Consider the following 13,063-nt stretch of genomic DNA (forward strand, 5'->3'; position numbering starts at 1 on the left):
ATATGGGTGAGACCAACCCAACATTTGGGATATCAGATCTGGAACTAGGTCCAGGACCGAAGGAGGGTGGTTTCAGAGGAGGCCACAAGGAGAGGATTCAAATTTGTTTGGACCAGAAGGGGGCAATGAGGATCACTGTCACTCTAACTAGCAGCTTCCTGGAAAAACTTGATTAGCAAGGGGGTTGGGAAGGTAAACATACAGGACACTGGGAGGCCCAAGCATGCAGCAAATGTCCCTTGATGACTATCCACTGAGAGGGACCAGAACAAAGAAGAAGCTGCAATTAGGATGGAAAGGTGCCGCAAACAGGTTGCAGCATGGCTAGCAGAATTCAGTGAAGATATGAGCTGACACTGTTGGATTGAGGGACCACTCATGCGGCATCAAAATGCTCCTGCTGGAACTGTCCACTAGAATGTTAGACTGCCCTACTGACAGTCAGTCAGTCATACCATCTCAGTACAGGGGGTAGCATTAGGTTCCCCCTTGTTTATCTTGTAAACAGACATGTTGCCTCGCTGGACCGTTATCACACAGTTAGGGAGTCAGTCCTGAAAGGTCTTCAATACTAGGACAACTACTCTCATCTTCAATACTCTGATGTGTACACTGACCTCTGACAGGAACCAGGTGTCTGGGCAGTATTTCCTTTCTAAATGCACACCGCCCCATGTGGGAAACTTCCATGGTTATCGCTGTCATGCATTGATGAAGACTGAAAGTGTGATCTGAAGCAGCTTGACTGGATGCCAGCTGCTGGCAAATCTTTATGACAAGCATGGGAAAGTTCAGTGGATGACTTTCAAAAGGACAGTGAACACACAAGGTCCACTGGAGAACCCTCATGGAGAAAATGGCCAAAGGAACCAGAGTGATAGTAGTAACTATTAGGCCAAGCAAGTGAAGTAAGGAAGTTAGTGACCTTTGTAGAGGTAGCACCTGACTGACAAAGATGTACAGAAATAGTTCTTGAAAGGGGTTGTCTCGCAATATGGTTGGTTGAATCCAGATAGCATCTGGTAAATTCCAGGGCATGAAGAGGCTCTAGGTTGGATATCTCAAAGTTGATAGTGATGCCCAAGGATAGGTACACAGCTGGAGCAAAAAGTTCCTCACCTGAACTAATGATGCTCTTGAAGCCACTGTAAGGAGCTAGTCATCCAGGTATGGAAAGACCCAGAATCCATACAGTCAGAGCCAAACTGCAATCACTGCCATGCATTTGGTAAAAAAAAAAAAAAAAAAAAAAAAAAAAAAAAAAAAAAGGGAGCTGTGGTGAGGACAAACAGCAGGGCATGAAATTGGTAATGACCAACTCCCAGCCTGAAATACAGGGCATCCTGGAATGTCTTGCTATCTTTATGTGATATAGTAGGTGTCCTTAAGGTCCACAGAGTGCATCCAATCTTCCTTACTCAGAAGAGGTAGAATGGATTGCATTGTCTTCATTTGGGCTTGTTTTATGTAAAGGTTCAATTTGTTGAGATCCAGGATGTGCCTGAGGTCCTTGTTTTTCTTTAGCACTAAAACAAATCTAGAGTAGATCCTATATCCTCTTTGATCTGGTAGGACTTAGATGACTCACTTTGAGTGCAGCTTTTAGATCTCTGCTGCCGCTGCTCTTCACTGATGGGCTGGAACACTGGAAAGAGATCTCTGGAATAGAGTGGTATAGCCTCTAGAAATTGTTCTCAAAACCCAGCATCTAATGTGATGGCTTCCCAAGTTTCTGGGTGGACAGTCAAGTACCCCCTCCCCCAACTGCCGCCAGAGTGCATCAGTCAGGCAAACTTTCAGAAGTACTGGAAAGGTTTGCTGGAGAAGGGACCTCTGAAACTTTAATTTGGCAGACCCCCCCTCCCATTCCGTGGGCAGAATCCACCTGAGTTCCCCCCTCTGCCTTGAGGGCAGCTTTACCATAAGTGTTTCCTCGCCCTTTCTGGTTCCTGGAGAAACTTCTCCTGATCAGAATTTCCTTTACCTTGGGACGAAACAAGGCAGACCTATCAAAAGGGGCATTAAGGAAATATGCCTTAAAACATTCCACAGTTACATAAATGCATCTGTGCATGATGGCGAACTACAATGCATGTGCCTGTCATGCAAGCCATACAGTCAGCTGCATTGGAAACCAACCACAGTGGCACAATAAAAATCCAAAGCACTCTGGACATCAGTCCCTCCAATGTCTTACAGGCCCTCTACAGATGCTGCAATGCCAGACTGACTGACATTTCTGTACCCCAGTCCCTTTTAAGTCTAGTCAATTGTACCATATAATTCAGCATATAAAGGGCAAACATGGCTGAAATATAACTGTACTTTCCAAATTGGCTCAAGTCTATGACTTCCTATTTGGGGAATGGACTGATGTCCTCTCCTCAGAGATCTCCTTTTTGTGACTGCAGTGATGAGAATGGTGCCAACCATGACACCCTTGCTCCAAAAGCACCTATCCTTAGGGGGAGGCAATACTTTGTCCAGTTTACAGGGAATGGGATGCAACAAATCAGGTTCTCTACAAACCTGAAAATGCACCAGGCTGACAAGGCCATCTGGAGGGAGTACCACTCAAGACATGGACAGGCCAGGGCCAAAAAGTCTTCAAGAAAAACAGACTCCTCTGGAGGAGCTTCAGCAGTATACCCCCCAAGTTGTTGCATCAGCTTCAACAGGTTGCCAAAGGAAATGTCATCTTGGGGGGACTTTGTGGACCCTCCCCCCACTGACATCAGAATCCTCTATTACAGACTCCTCGCGGGAATCTAGTTCTTCCTCTGGCACTGTTGAACCAGTGTTCCTCCTCACACCCCAAGGAGGTACACTGGTTGTTCCAGTGTACCTCCCTGAAGTGTGAGACCAGGAGGGGAACAAGGGACTGTTTGAAGCTGGTCAGTCTAGGCTTTCCAAAAGACTGCTCAGGAGACACTGAAAACCTAGATGGGCATGGGGACTGGGATGAATCCTACATGTGTACACAAATTCCTGTGTTTAACAGTATCCTTTCCATGATGTCAAACTCTGAAGTGGGCTTGCTGGAGAGGGATAGTTATTGATTGACAGATCTAGGACAGACCCCTATTCCACCTGCCAACATGACCGGGTCTGAAGTTGAGACTGGAACTGAACTGTCCAGAGCTGAAGCACCTACAGGTAGGGATGGATCTGAATCTCAGAGATGAACCTGATGAGTCCTTGGTTGAGATCACACGGCTTCGGTACACATTCTGCTTACAGAAGACTGTAGTTGAGTACATCACAGATGGAGCTGGTGCCGAAGGCAGCCAAGTTGTGGGCACTGATGAAGGGAAAACATGATTTGTGTTGGAACTATGGTCACCAGCAAAAAGAGGTAGGCTAAAGAAACAACAAATGTTGGAGGTAAAGGGGGAGGACTCTCAACCCCCTGGACCAAGAAGGATCCAAGATCCATCTGGGCCTTCAAAATGGATTGCATAATTTGGTCCAGATCAGACTCCTTAATGCTTCTGGATGACGGCACAGTTCTCATGGAAGCCACTGATGCCAGCTTAGAGAGTCGAGGCAAAGGTTGCAAAGTCTTTGGTCCGGAAAGGAGAAGCCTGGACCTAATGAAGGGATGACTCTGGGGAAAACTCTGAATCTGGAGTGATGAAAATGAATGGTGAATGAAGTCAGCTGGACACATGAGCCACTGAAAGCCATGCACAAGGGGCAGCAGAGACTGGAGAGAGTTTGAGATGGCCTGTACCTTCTCATGTGGTAGGCGGACATGAGGGGAGTGCCTATCCTGCAGCCCAGAAAGACAAAGTCTTTGGTAGGATTCAATGTGGACTGAGTTTATTTTGAACCCTAGACTCTGTAGGAGGGAAACAGTGAAGTTGAAGTGCTCTAAAAGAATCTCCTGAGAGGATGCCTATATAATATGTCAACTAGAAATGGAAATATTTGAATTCCAATAATTCTGCAAAAGGCAATGGCCAATGCAAGGTACTTTGTGAACATCCTGGGGGCTGATACCAGGTTTTGCAAACAGGCAATACCTCAAAAAAGCCCTAGTAAAATAAACAGCATTTTTAAAAGGCAATATTCAGTGTAGAATGGTTCTGCACTGGGGACTTACCTGCCATAAATGAAGCTGAAGGCTGGCTGCTGCTCCTGTGAAGCCTCTGAGCGGTTTCCTCACAAGGCAGCAAAAAAGTACTGAAGACTGACTACAGATTTTCTCTCCACAGGGCTGCCCATCAGTGGTTAGAGTGAAGGTGTGGGAGGGAGTCTGAGCTTTTGGAAGCTGGCCAATTGCTGCATGTTGGGCATAATTAGAAGTTATGTACTCACCATAACGTTCCATCTGAGTAGGTGTATTCATTTGTCTGCAACCTGTGGGTTATGGATCCGATATCGGATCCGAACCGGCATGGTTTTCCAGCTATGGATCCAAGCTCTCAGCTCCTCCCCTCACCCATAATGCCCTGCTCTACCCTCATGACCTCAGATCGAGTTTGCCAAAGCAACAACACCCTGAAAAGGGTAACATAGAATATGCAGGAAACTGAAAGGCCAGGCGGATAGGAGGCGGGATGGTTGCAGACAAATGAATACACCTACTCAGATGGAACGTTATGGTGAGTACATAACTTCTAAATCTGAAGTAGGATATTCATTTGTCTGCAACCTGTGGGACAGAGTCCCCAGCTACCTGAATCTTGGGCGGCCATCATGGAAGGATATTCCGGAGCACCGCGGAGCCAAAGGATGCTCTACCCCTAGATGCAAGATCCAACTTATAGTGGGAAATAAAAGTATGAGATGAAGCCCACGTGGCTGCTGCACAAATATCATCTAGAGGAATCCTAGCCTTAAAGGCTGCCGAGGTAGATACTGACCGGGTTGAATGGGCGCATACACCCTCCGGTGCGGGCCTTCCTGAAGCTTGATAAGCCAATAAGATGCACTGTGAAATCCAGCGGGACAGAGAAACTTTAGAAATTGGCTTGCCCAAATTGAATTTTGCAAAGGAAATAAACAACTGGTCGGATTGCCTATGACCAGCCGTCCTGTTCAGATAAAATCTAAGTTGCCTGTGAACATCTAATGAATGGAGCTTATATTCACCTTTGTTTTCATATTTAGGAAGAAAACAGGGAGGTTAATGGACTGATTGATGTTTGCTTCAGAAGCGACTTTAGGAAGAAAGGACGGGTTGGTCCTGAGGTAGACACGGTCCGGATGAAATACCAAGTAAGGAGGTTTAGCTGATAATGCTTGAAGCTCAGAAACTCTCTTGGCGATGTAATAGCTACCAAAAGGCTGTCTTGTAGGACAAGAATTTGAGATCCACCGTAGCCGCTGGCTCGAAGGGGCGGTCAAGGCCTGTAGAACCAGGAGAGGTCCCAAGGAGGAACCGCTTGTTTTATAGGGGGCCTGAGAAGAAAAGTACCTTTAAGAAAATTTTACACAATTTGGCTGACATAAGAGGATTAGAGTCATGGCCAATGTGATAATGAGAAATTGCCGCCAGTTGTACTTTGACTGTGGAACTGCTGGCACCATCGTTAAAGAGAGTGGTTAGAAAGTCAAGCACTAATGGAAGAGGAACCCTGAAGGGATTCAGGCCTTGCCGCTCCGCCCACAAAGAAAAACGTTTCCACTTGCTTCCCTAAACCTTTCTAGTGGATGGTTTATGAGCTGCCACCAAAATTGCCTTAACAGGTGACGAAATACCGGGAGTCCTGATCAAGAGTGGAACTGGAGCAGCCAAGCGGTCAGCTTCAGGTTGTCCAGATTCGGAGGAGGAATGCAGGATGGATGGGATATCAGATCCGGGATGGGATCTAGAATCCAAGGAGGATTCACCGAGTGAGACCTTAGGAAGGGGAACCAGATCTGTCGAGGCCAAACGGAGCAATGAGAATCATTCTGCAACCCACCGAGAGGCTTTCTGAAGAACTTGGAGCATCACAGGCAAGGGTGGATAAGCATACAGAAGACCGGGTGGCCAAGCATGCACCAGAGCGTCTCTTGGGAACCTCCGGAGGAGGTATCAGAGCGAAAAACTGTCGCACTTGGTGTTTGAGGGAGAGGCAAAAGATCGCATGAAGGGTTCCCCACCGTGCGAATATGCGTTCGCTACTCGACAATTGAGAGACCACTCGTAAGGGGTCAGAATGGTGCGACTGAGCTTGTCCGCTAGGATGTTGGACCGACCGGAATGTGCGTTGCTATTAGAAAGCGGTTGGTGGAGATTGCCCATTCCCAAACTCTCAGGGCTTCTCGACAAAGAGGGTAAGACCTTGTTCCCCTTGCTTGTTGATGTACCAGACCACAGACATGTTGTCCGATTGAATCGCAATTGTTCCCAAGGGAAGAAAGTCCTGAAGTGCTAGCAACGCTAAGAGCACTGCTCTCATCTCTAGAACATTGATATGCAGTAAGGTCTCCGAATCGTCCCACGTGCCTTGGACGGTCCGGCCAAAGTGCCCCCACCCGAGGCGGAGGCGTCCGTGGTCACCGTGGCGAGAGGGGAGAAGCACAAAATGGGCGGCCCTGTGGAGATCCGGGAGTGAAGCCACCACAAGAGGGACCGCTTGCAAGCCTTGCTGATCGCAATGGGATGATGCATGGGGAGAGCAAGGTATGACCACTGTACTAAGAGCGTCCACTGTAGAATGCGATATTGAGCCTGGCAAGAGGAAGAAGTGCTATAGCAGATGCCATAGACCCTAGAGCCCTCAGGACCAACTCCGCGAACAGAACTTGAGTGGAGAATGGCCCGCACCTGGAGCTGCAGATTTTGAACTCTGTCCGCAGTGAGGAAGGCTCGTAAACTCCTTGTGTCTAGCCTGGCCCCTATAAAATCTAAGAGCTGTGTGGGCCAGGTTGGATTTCTTTGTATTTATTGTGATGCCCAGAAAAGGAGCAAGATGGAGAAAGGAGTCTCGCGCCAATAAAAGTAGATGCCTTGTTGGGGCGGTAAGAAGCCAGTCGTCCAGGTAGGGAAACACCTGCACCCCCTGAAGCCTCAGGTGGGCCGCTACCACTGCTAATACTTTGGTGAACACCCTGGGGGCTGTGGTGAGACCAAAGGGAAGGACCCGGAACTGGTAGTGACTGGCTCCCAGCCGGAAGCGGAGGAACCTCCTGGAGCGCCTGTCCATCAGGATGTGGTAGTACGCGTCCTTGAGGTCTATCGAGCACTTCCAGTGATTTTCTCCCAGCAGGGGGAGAATAGATTGCAGAGTGACCATTCGGAATTTTTCTTTGGGGACTGCCAGATTCAAGAGAGAGAGGTCTAGGATTGGTCTTAGTTCCCCCGTCTTTTTTGGCACTAAAAAGAACCTGGAGTAGAACCCTGATCCGATCTGGTCTGGGGGGACGGGCTGGATGGCTCTTTTCTTTAGCAGATGGCCAATTTCTGCCAAAGCGGCCTCCCGTTGACCGGGTGGAACGTCTGGGAGGGACTTCAACTTTGGAAGGTGAAAGAAAGGGATGCGATATCCTCTGGATATGATTTGGAGAACCCAGCGGTCTGATGTTATGGACTCTCATGCCGCTAGGTGCCCCGAAAAACGTCCCCCGACTGCCTCCAGAGTGGAGCAGTCGGGCAACCCCTCAGGGTTGCTGCGCGGGCCGTTCAGAGAAAGGTTCCCTGGACCCGAAGTTTCTGGGAGCCCCTCTGCCTCTAGGGCGGCGTCCTCCCTGTCCTCCTCTGCCATGGAAGGACTGGTTGTCCGGAGCAGGCTGGGACTGCTGCGACTTCCGGAACCACATCTTCTGACCCTTTTGGTTCCTAGAGTAGGGCCTCTGTGGTGCAGAGAAGCGGATTCCGACGGCAGACAGCGTCTTCCCGTCCTTTTCGCTCTGGGTCAACGTCTCGCGAACGGTTTTGCCAAAAAGAGCAGAACCATCAAAGGGGGCATTCGCAAATGACGCTTTGAAGGGCTCAGAAAAATCGCAGTGACGGAGCCAGGTCTGACGTCTAGTGACTAGTCCTGTCCCCGCAGCTCTAGCGGCGCCTTCCGTAGCGTGGGAGAGTAGCCGCATAGAGGTATTAGTAACTGACCTAAGAGTGGCCATACGGGTGGAGTGCAGAACCCTGTCCTCCTCCGAAATGGACTCTGGGGGAGATGCAGCATATTCTTTAATGAGATCTCGCTGCATCCTAATGACATGTGCCAAGTAGTTCAGCGCCCTTACCGAGAAGGTCGCTGAACTAAACATCCGCTTCCCCAAGCGGTCCATCATCCGAGACTCCTTGCTCGGGGGATGGACTGAGGGACTCTCCTGAGCCAGTTCCCTCTTGGTGGCTGCCGCCGTCAACATGGCATCTACCGGAGGCCCCTTACTCCAATGGGCACAGTCGGACGGTGGGCTAAGGATCCTATCGGGCCTCTTAGGAATTGGCTCCACGGTGTCCAGTTCCTTCCACGCCCTGGTGGTAATGAGGTCCACCAGGGGGTCGGCAGGAGGGGACACCCAAGAGGTAGACGGGCCCGCTTCAAATGCCTCCAAGAACACGGACTCGTCCGAGGAAGACTTGGGGGCAGACCACCCCCCCCTTATGCGGAGCATTTCCATGATGTCTCCAAATGAGACATCCTCGGGGGGTGACCGTGGGGAGCCTTCCCCTTCCTCCAAGTCCGTGTCTTCTGTGAGAGACTCGGGGGAGTCAATGTGCCTCCTTTTGCACGTATGCTTGCGAGGGACATCCTCTGGGGGGCTGTCAGAGGAGTCCTCACAAGCAGCAACTTGTTCCATTGGAGCAACTTGGGGCACAGAAGCGGGCTGTCCCAGGGGCCGGATGGTGGAAGCCTGGCCCAGTGCAGAGGGAGCGCGGGACGGAGCCGGAACAAGTGCTGGGGGTCCGGAGACCCTCAACAGGGCCCTCTCCACTACATCAAATGCCGAAGGGGAGCCGACCTCGACCAAAGGATCCGACAATCGGCTCCCCCTCGGATCCGAAGAGTGGATCGGAGCCGGCGCGGCGCTGGATCCGAAGGACAGTGCGCTCCGACACAGACGGCGCCGAAGGAGCACTGATCCCCCCGGATCCGAGGCTCGGATCCAGGCTCCGAGAGGTCGGATCCGATGCACTCGAGGGCAGGGTCGGATCCGGTACCAAGTACTATCGGCGCCGACCCACCCCGCCTCGGCTGCTCAGCTCCAGCTGCTCCGAACCCGGATAGCGGGTCGGAGAAGGAGCAATAGGTTTGAAAAAGGGTGTTGAGCTCCCCCCCAGAGGGGGGGGAGGCAAGAGCACTCCCATCTGCATCTGGGCCTGGATGAATCTTCTCATCATCCGGTCCAGATCAGCATCGAAAGGCTATATGTAGATCTCGGCGAGGGTACCGAGTTAGGCCTGGAGTGCCTCCTCGATAGCCTCGACGGAGATCGGGTCTCCTCCTCCTCAGGACCCGGTGAAAAGCACACTGGGGACCAGAGCCGAGAAGGAGGAGACCGAGCCGACAGGAGCCGGGAGAAGCCGCTTGGCTGGCGGGGCGAAACAGAGGTCTCGGCCCGCCGCTGGTGCTTCTCCCTCCGTCCTTTCTAGCATCCCTCTCCTCTCCAGAAACGGGAGGTTGAGTCCCAGGAGGAGGAGGGTGCCATGGAGGAAGAACCGAAACCAGTTACTCCTGAAGGAGCGGAGGTCGGAGCCGAGTCCGGCGGTAAAAGGCCCGCCAAGACAAGCTTGGACCTCCGCTCCTTCAGTGCCCTGGGGTTGAACCCTGCACAAATGGAACATCCAGATGTGAGGTGTTCAACCCCCAGGCACCTAACACACCGAGTGTGGCCATCAGCTGGGGAAAGCTTATGGCCACACTCGGAGCATTTAGAAAATAGAGATTTGGGCTGTTCAGCCATCCCAATCTATAAACAAGCTACTAACTAAAGTAACTAAAACAAAATACACACACAGGCCCAACACACACACTACGCCAACAGCGAGGGGAGGGAAAAAAAATACTTAAATTAACTCTAAAGTAAAATATCAAAGAGGAATACCTAAACTTTCACACAAATATGAATAAAAAACTTCAAAACTCTGTATTAACAGTTAGAAAAACTAGCACTTAGCTGAGAGCTATAGAAACCAATCCAGTCACCATACGCGGCAAACGAGATCTGAGGTCATGAGGGTAGAGCAGGGCATTATGGGTGAGGGGAGGAGCTGAGAGCTTGGATCCATAGCTGGAAAACCATGCCGGTTCGGATCCGATATCGGATCCATAACCCACAGGTTGCAGACAAATGAATATCCTACTTCAGATCAAAACATACTACCTAAAAGCTACTGCAGCAGTAGGGAAGATGAACATTTTATATTTCACAGGAGCTTTTGAATTTAAAGATTAGTCACATATCCAATAACTATTTCAGATCATGCTCTGATAAAAAACTAAGATACAGATCACAGCAATGAATTAAAAATGAGACAATGGTGCTCTCCTATGTACTATTAAATTTGTTAAAGATAGAGGCATTTAAGGACTGTATTAAGCTTTATTTATTCAAGGATTACTAGGAAAGGCAGAAATTTCTTCAGAAGAAATAAGCCAGTGAGTGGGATAAAATGAAAACAGTGTTTAAAAATGGGGTAGAAAAAACTGAAAGATGTGGGAAAGAAGTAAAATGACTTAGAGGGGCTGACAAAGTTGTTCATGAACTGCAGAAAATATTGACTCTGACAGAGCAAAAGGAGCAGCAACTGCAGAGGACTAAAGGGAAAAGAAGGGAGCACTGTATATGTACAAAATGAAATATGCTGCTGTTAAGCAACTATTTTTTGTTAACCACAGAATACAAAAAAAGTACAGTTGTATACACTTACCATAAATGTAGATGTTCGAGTGCATTCACTGTTGCAGTCATCACATTTGGGTTATCTGCTAGCAGTAGACCTCAGTCGGCCTGATTATCAAAGTCTGGGGTCCTGCATCGGTTGTGGTCTCATCTTCCATGATGTCAGGTCGTCAGGGGTATAAAGCATGCAGCTGATGCCAAAGCATCAGTTTTTCTTGCCCCAGATGTCAGGTGCCCCCATAATGGGAAGCAATTATATACAAGGTTACATCTCCAACAAAAAAGCAAATACACCAAAAAGCTTTAAGCATAGTAAACAAGAATAGAGGTATAGTCAAGAGAAGTCAGGGGGCTGGAGGGAGGATAACCAGGACTGCAACAGTGAATACACTCGAACATCTACATTTATGGCAAGTGTACACAACTGTACTATGTTCTTCATTTTTCACTGTTGCAGTCATCCCATTTGGGTAGATTTCCAAAGCTAAGGATGGGAGTAGGTAATTAGATAGCATTAGGACCAGCTATAAGGCTCTGCAAGACTGCAGTGGCAAAGCCAGTTCTGGATTTAGAAAAAATTGGCAAGTGGTAAAGGTACGTACAGAACTCCAGGTAGCAGCTTCTAGGATGTCCCTGGTAGGAACACCTCTGGGAAAGGCTGAGAGGTAGATGCAGCCCTGGTTGAATGTGGTCCTATCTCCTCTGTGGGGTAGGTGTTGCATGGTGCTTATAGCAGAAATGAATGCAATGACCTATCCACTTAGAAATGGTTTGCTTTGAAATGGCCTTCCCCTCTGCCCCTGCAGCAAATGCAACCAGCAGCTGTTCAGATTTCCTGAGAGGTTTAGTCTTGTCCAAGTAGAAACTAAGTTGTCTGTGCACATCCAAGGAGTGCAGTATTTGTTCCCCTTTGTTCTGTGGATTAGAAAAGAAGGTTGGCAAATGAATGGACTGATTAAGGGCCACACTGGATACCACCTTGGGCATGAAGGAGGGATTGGTCCTGAGGGACACCCTGTCTGCATGAAAGATGATGAAAGGCCCCACTGCCATGAGGGCCTATAATTCAGACACCCTTCTTGCTGAAGTGATGGCTAGGAGGAAGGTTGTTTTCCAAGAAAGGAATTTCAACTCTGCATTTGCAGCTGGCTCAAAGGGAGGTAGAGTGAGCTTTTCCAATACAAACTTAAGGTCCCAGGCTGGAGTAGGGGCTCTCCTAGGTGGTCTTAAGTTTTTGGCCCCTCTGAGGAATTGCTTCAGCAGTGGATGAGAGAAGAGGGGTGGTTCTGTATTGTAATGAGCTGAAATGGCTGAGGCATGAATTTTGATGGAAGAAAAGGAAAGGTCCTTGTGAAGCATCTCAGTTAAGTATTGAAGAATCTGTGGTAAATTGGGCACTGCTATGCCCTTCCCTTGAGTTTGGCTCCAGGAACAAAATCTTTTTCATTTTTCAGCATAGGATTTTCTAGTACTAGGCCTCCTTGCCTCCAGAATGACATCCATCACTTGCTTACTGCGGGATGGTAACGGAGATATCAAGAAATTAGCCAGGCTGCCAGGTTCAGGGTTTGAAGCTGTGAGTGCAGAATCTGGCCCTCCTGCTGGGACAGCAGGGCAGGGGTCTGAGGCAGGTGACAGCAGTGACGCACTGCGCAAGAGGGGTTATCAGTGCTGGCATGGTGCAATCAGTATTGTCCTTGGTTTGCCCTGTTTGATCTTTAGTAGTACCTTGGAGAGGAAAGGCATAAACTGACAGGTTTTTCCAGGTGAAGGACAGGGCCATCCACTTTCCAAGCTTGCTTGTGGGGAGTCCTTGTGCAGAATTTGTCCAACTGGTAGTTCGGGGGGGGGGGGGGGGCAAACAGGTCTATCTCTGGGCTCCCCCATTTGTTTCTCAACATGTTGAATATCTTTGATTCCAATTTCCACTCGTGTAGGTCCATGAGATTTCTGCTTAGGTCATCTGCCAGTGTATTTAGCTTTCCTGGCAGGAATTGAGCCTGTAGGTGCAGCTGGTACCTCAAGGCTGTGTTCCACAGAGCCATGGTTAGTCTGCAGACAGGGTATGAGTGGGTTCCCCCCTGCTTGTTTATGTGCCACATAACAGTGGTGTTGTCCGTCTTTACCAATAATTGTCCTGGAAGAATGTGGTCCTTGAAGGCTGTCAGAGCATTCTGTACAGCTAACATTTCTTTTTGATTGATATGCAGGTGCATTTGACTTTGGTTCCATTTGCCCTGAATACACTGCCCTGCCAAGTGAGTCCCCCATGCATAGTCTA

General features: G+C 49.1%; 1 protein-coding gene across 1 annotated transcript in view; it reads right to left on the minus strand.

Moving 5' to 3' along the window:
* The window catches only part of TTLL4 (tubulin tyrosine ligase like 4), a 1,780,839-nt gene that overhangs the window by 546,742 nt on the left and 1,221,034 nt on the right, over positions 1 to 13,063 (minus strand). The gene's annotated exons all lie outside the window — the stretch shown is intronic.

Source organism: Protopterus annectens, chromosome 6.part0 (genome assembly GCF_019279795.1).
Source record: "Protopterus annectens isolate FY-2018-M chromosome 6.part0, PAN1.0, whole genome shotgun sequence".
NCBI lineage: Eukaryota > Metazoa > Chordata > Ceratodontiformes > Protopteridae > Protopterus > Protopterus annectens.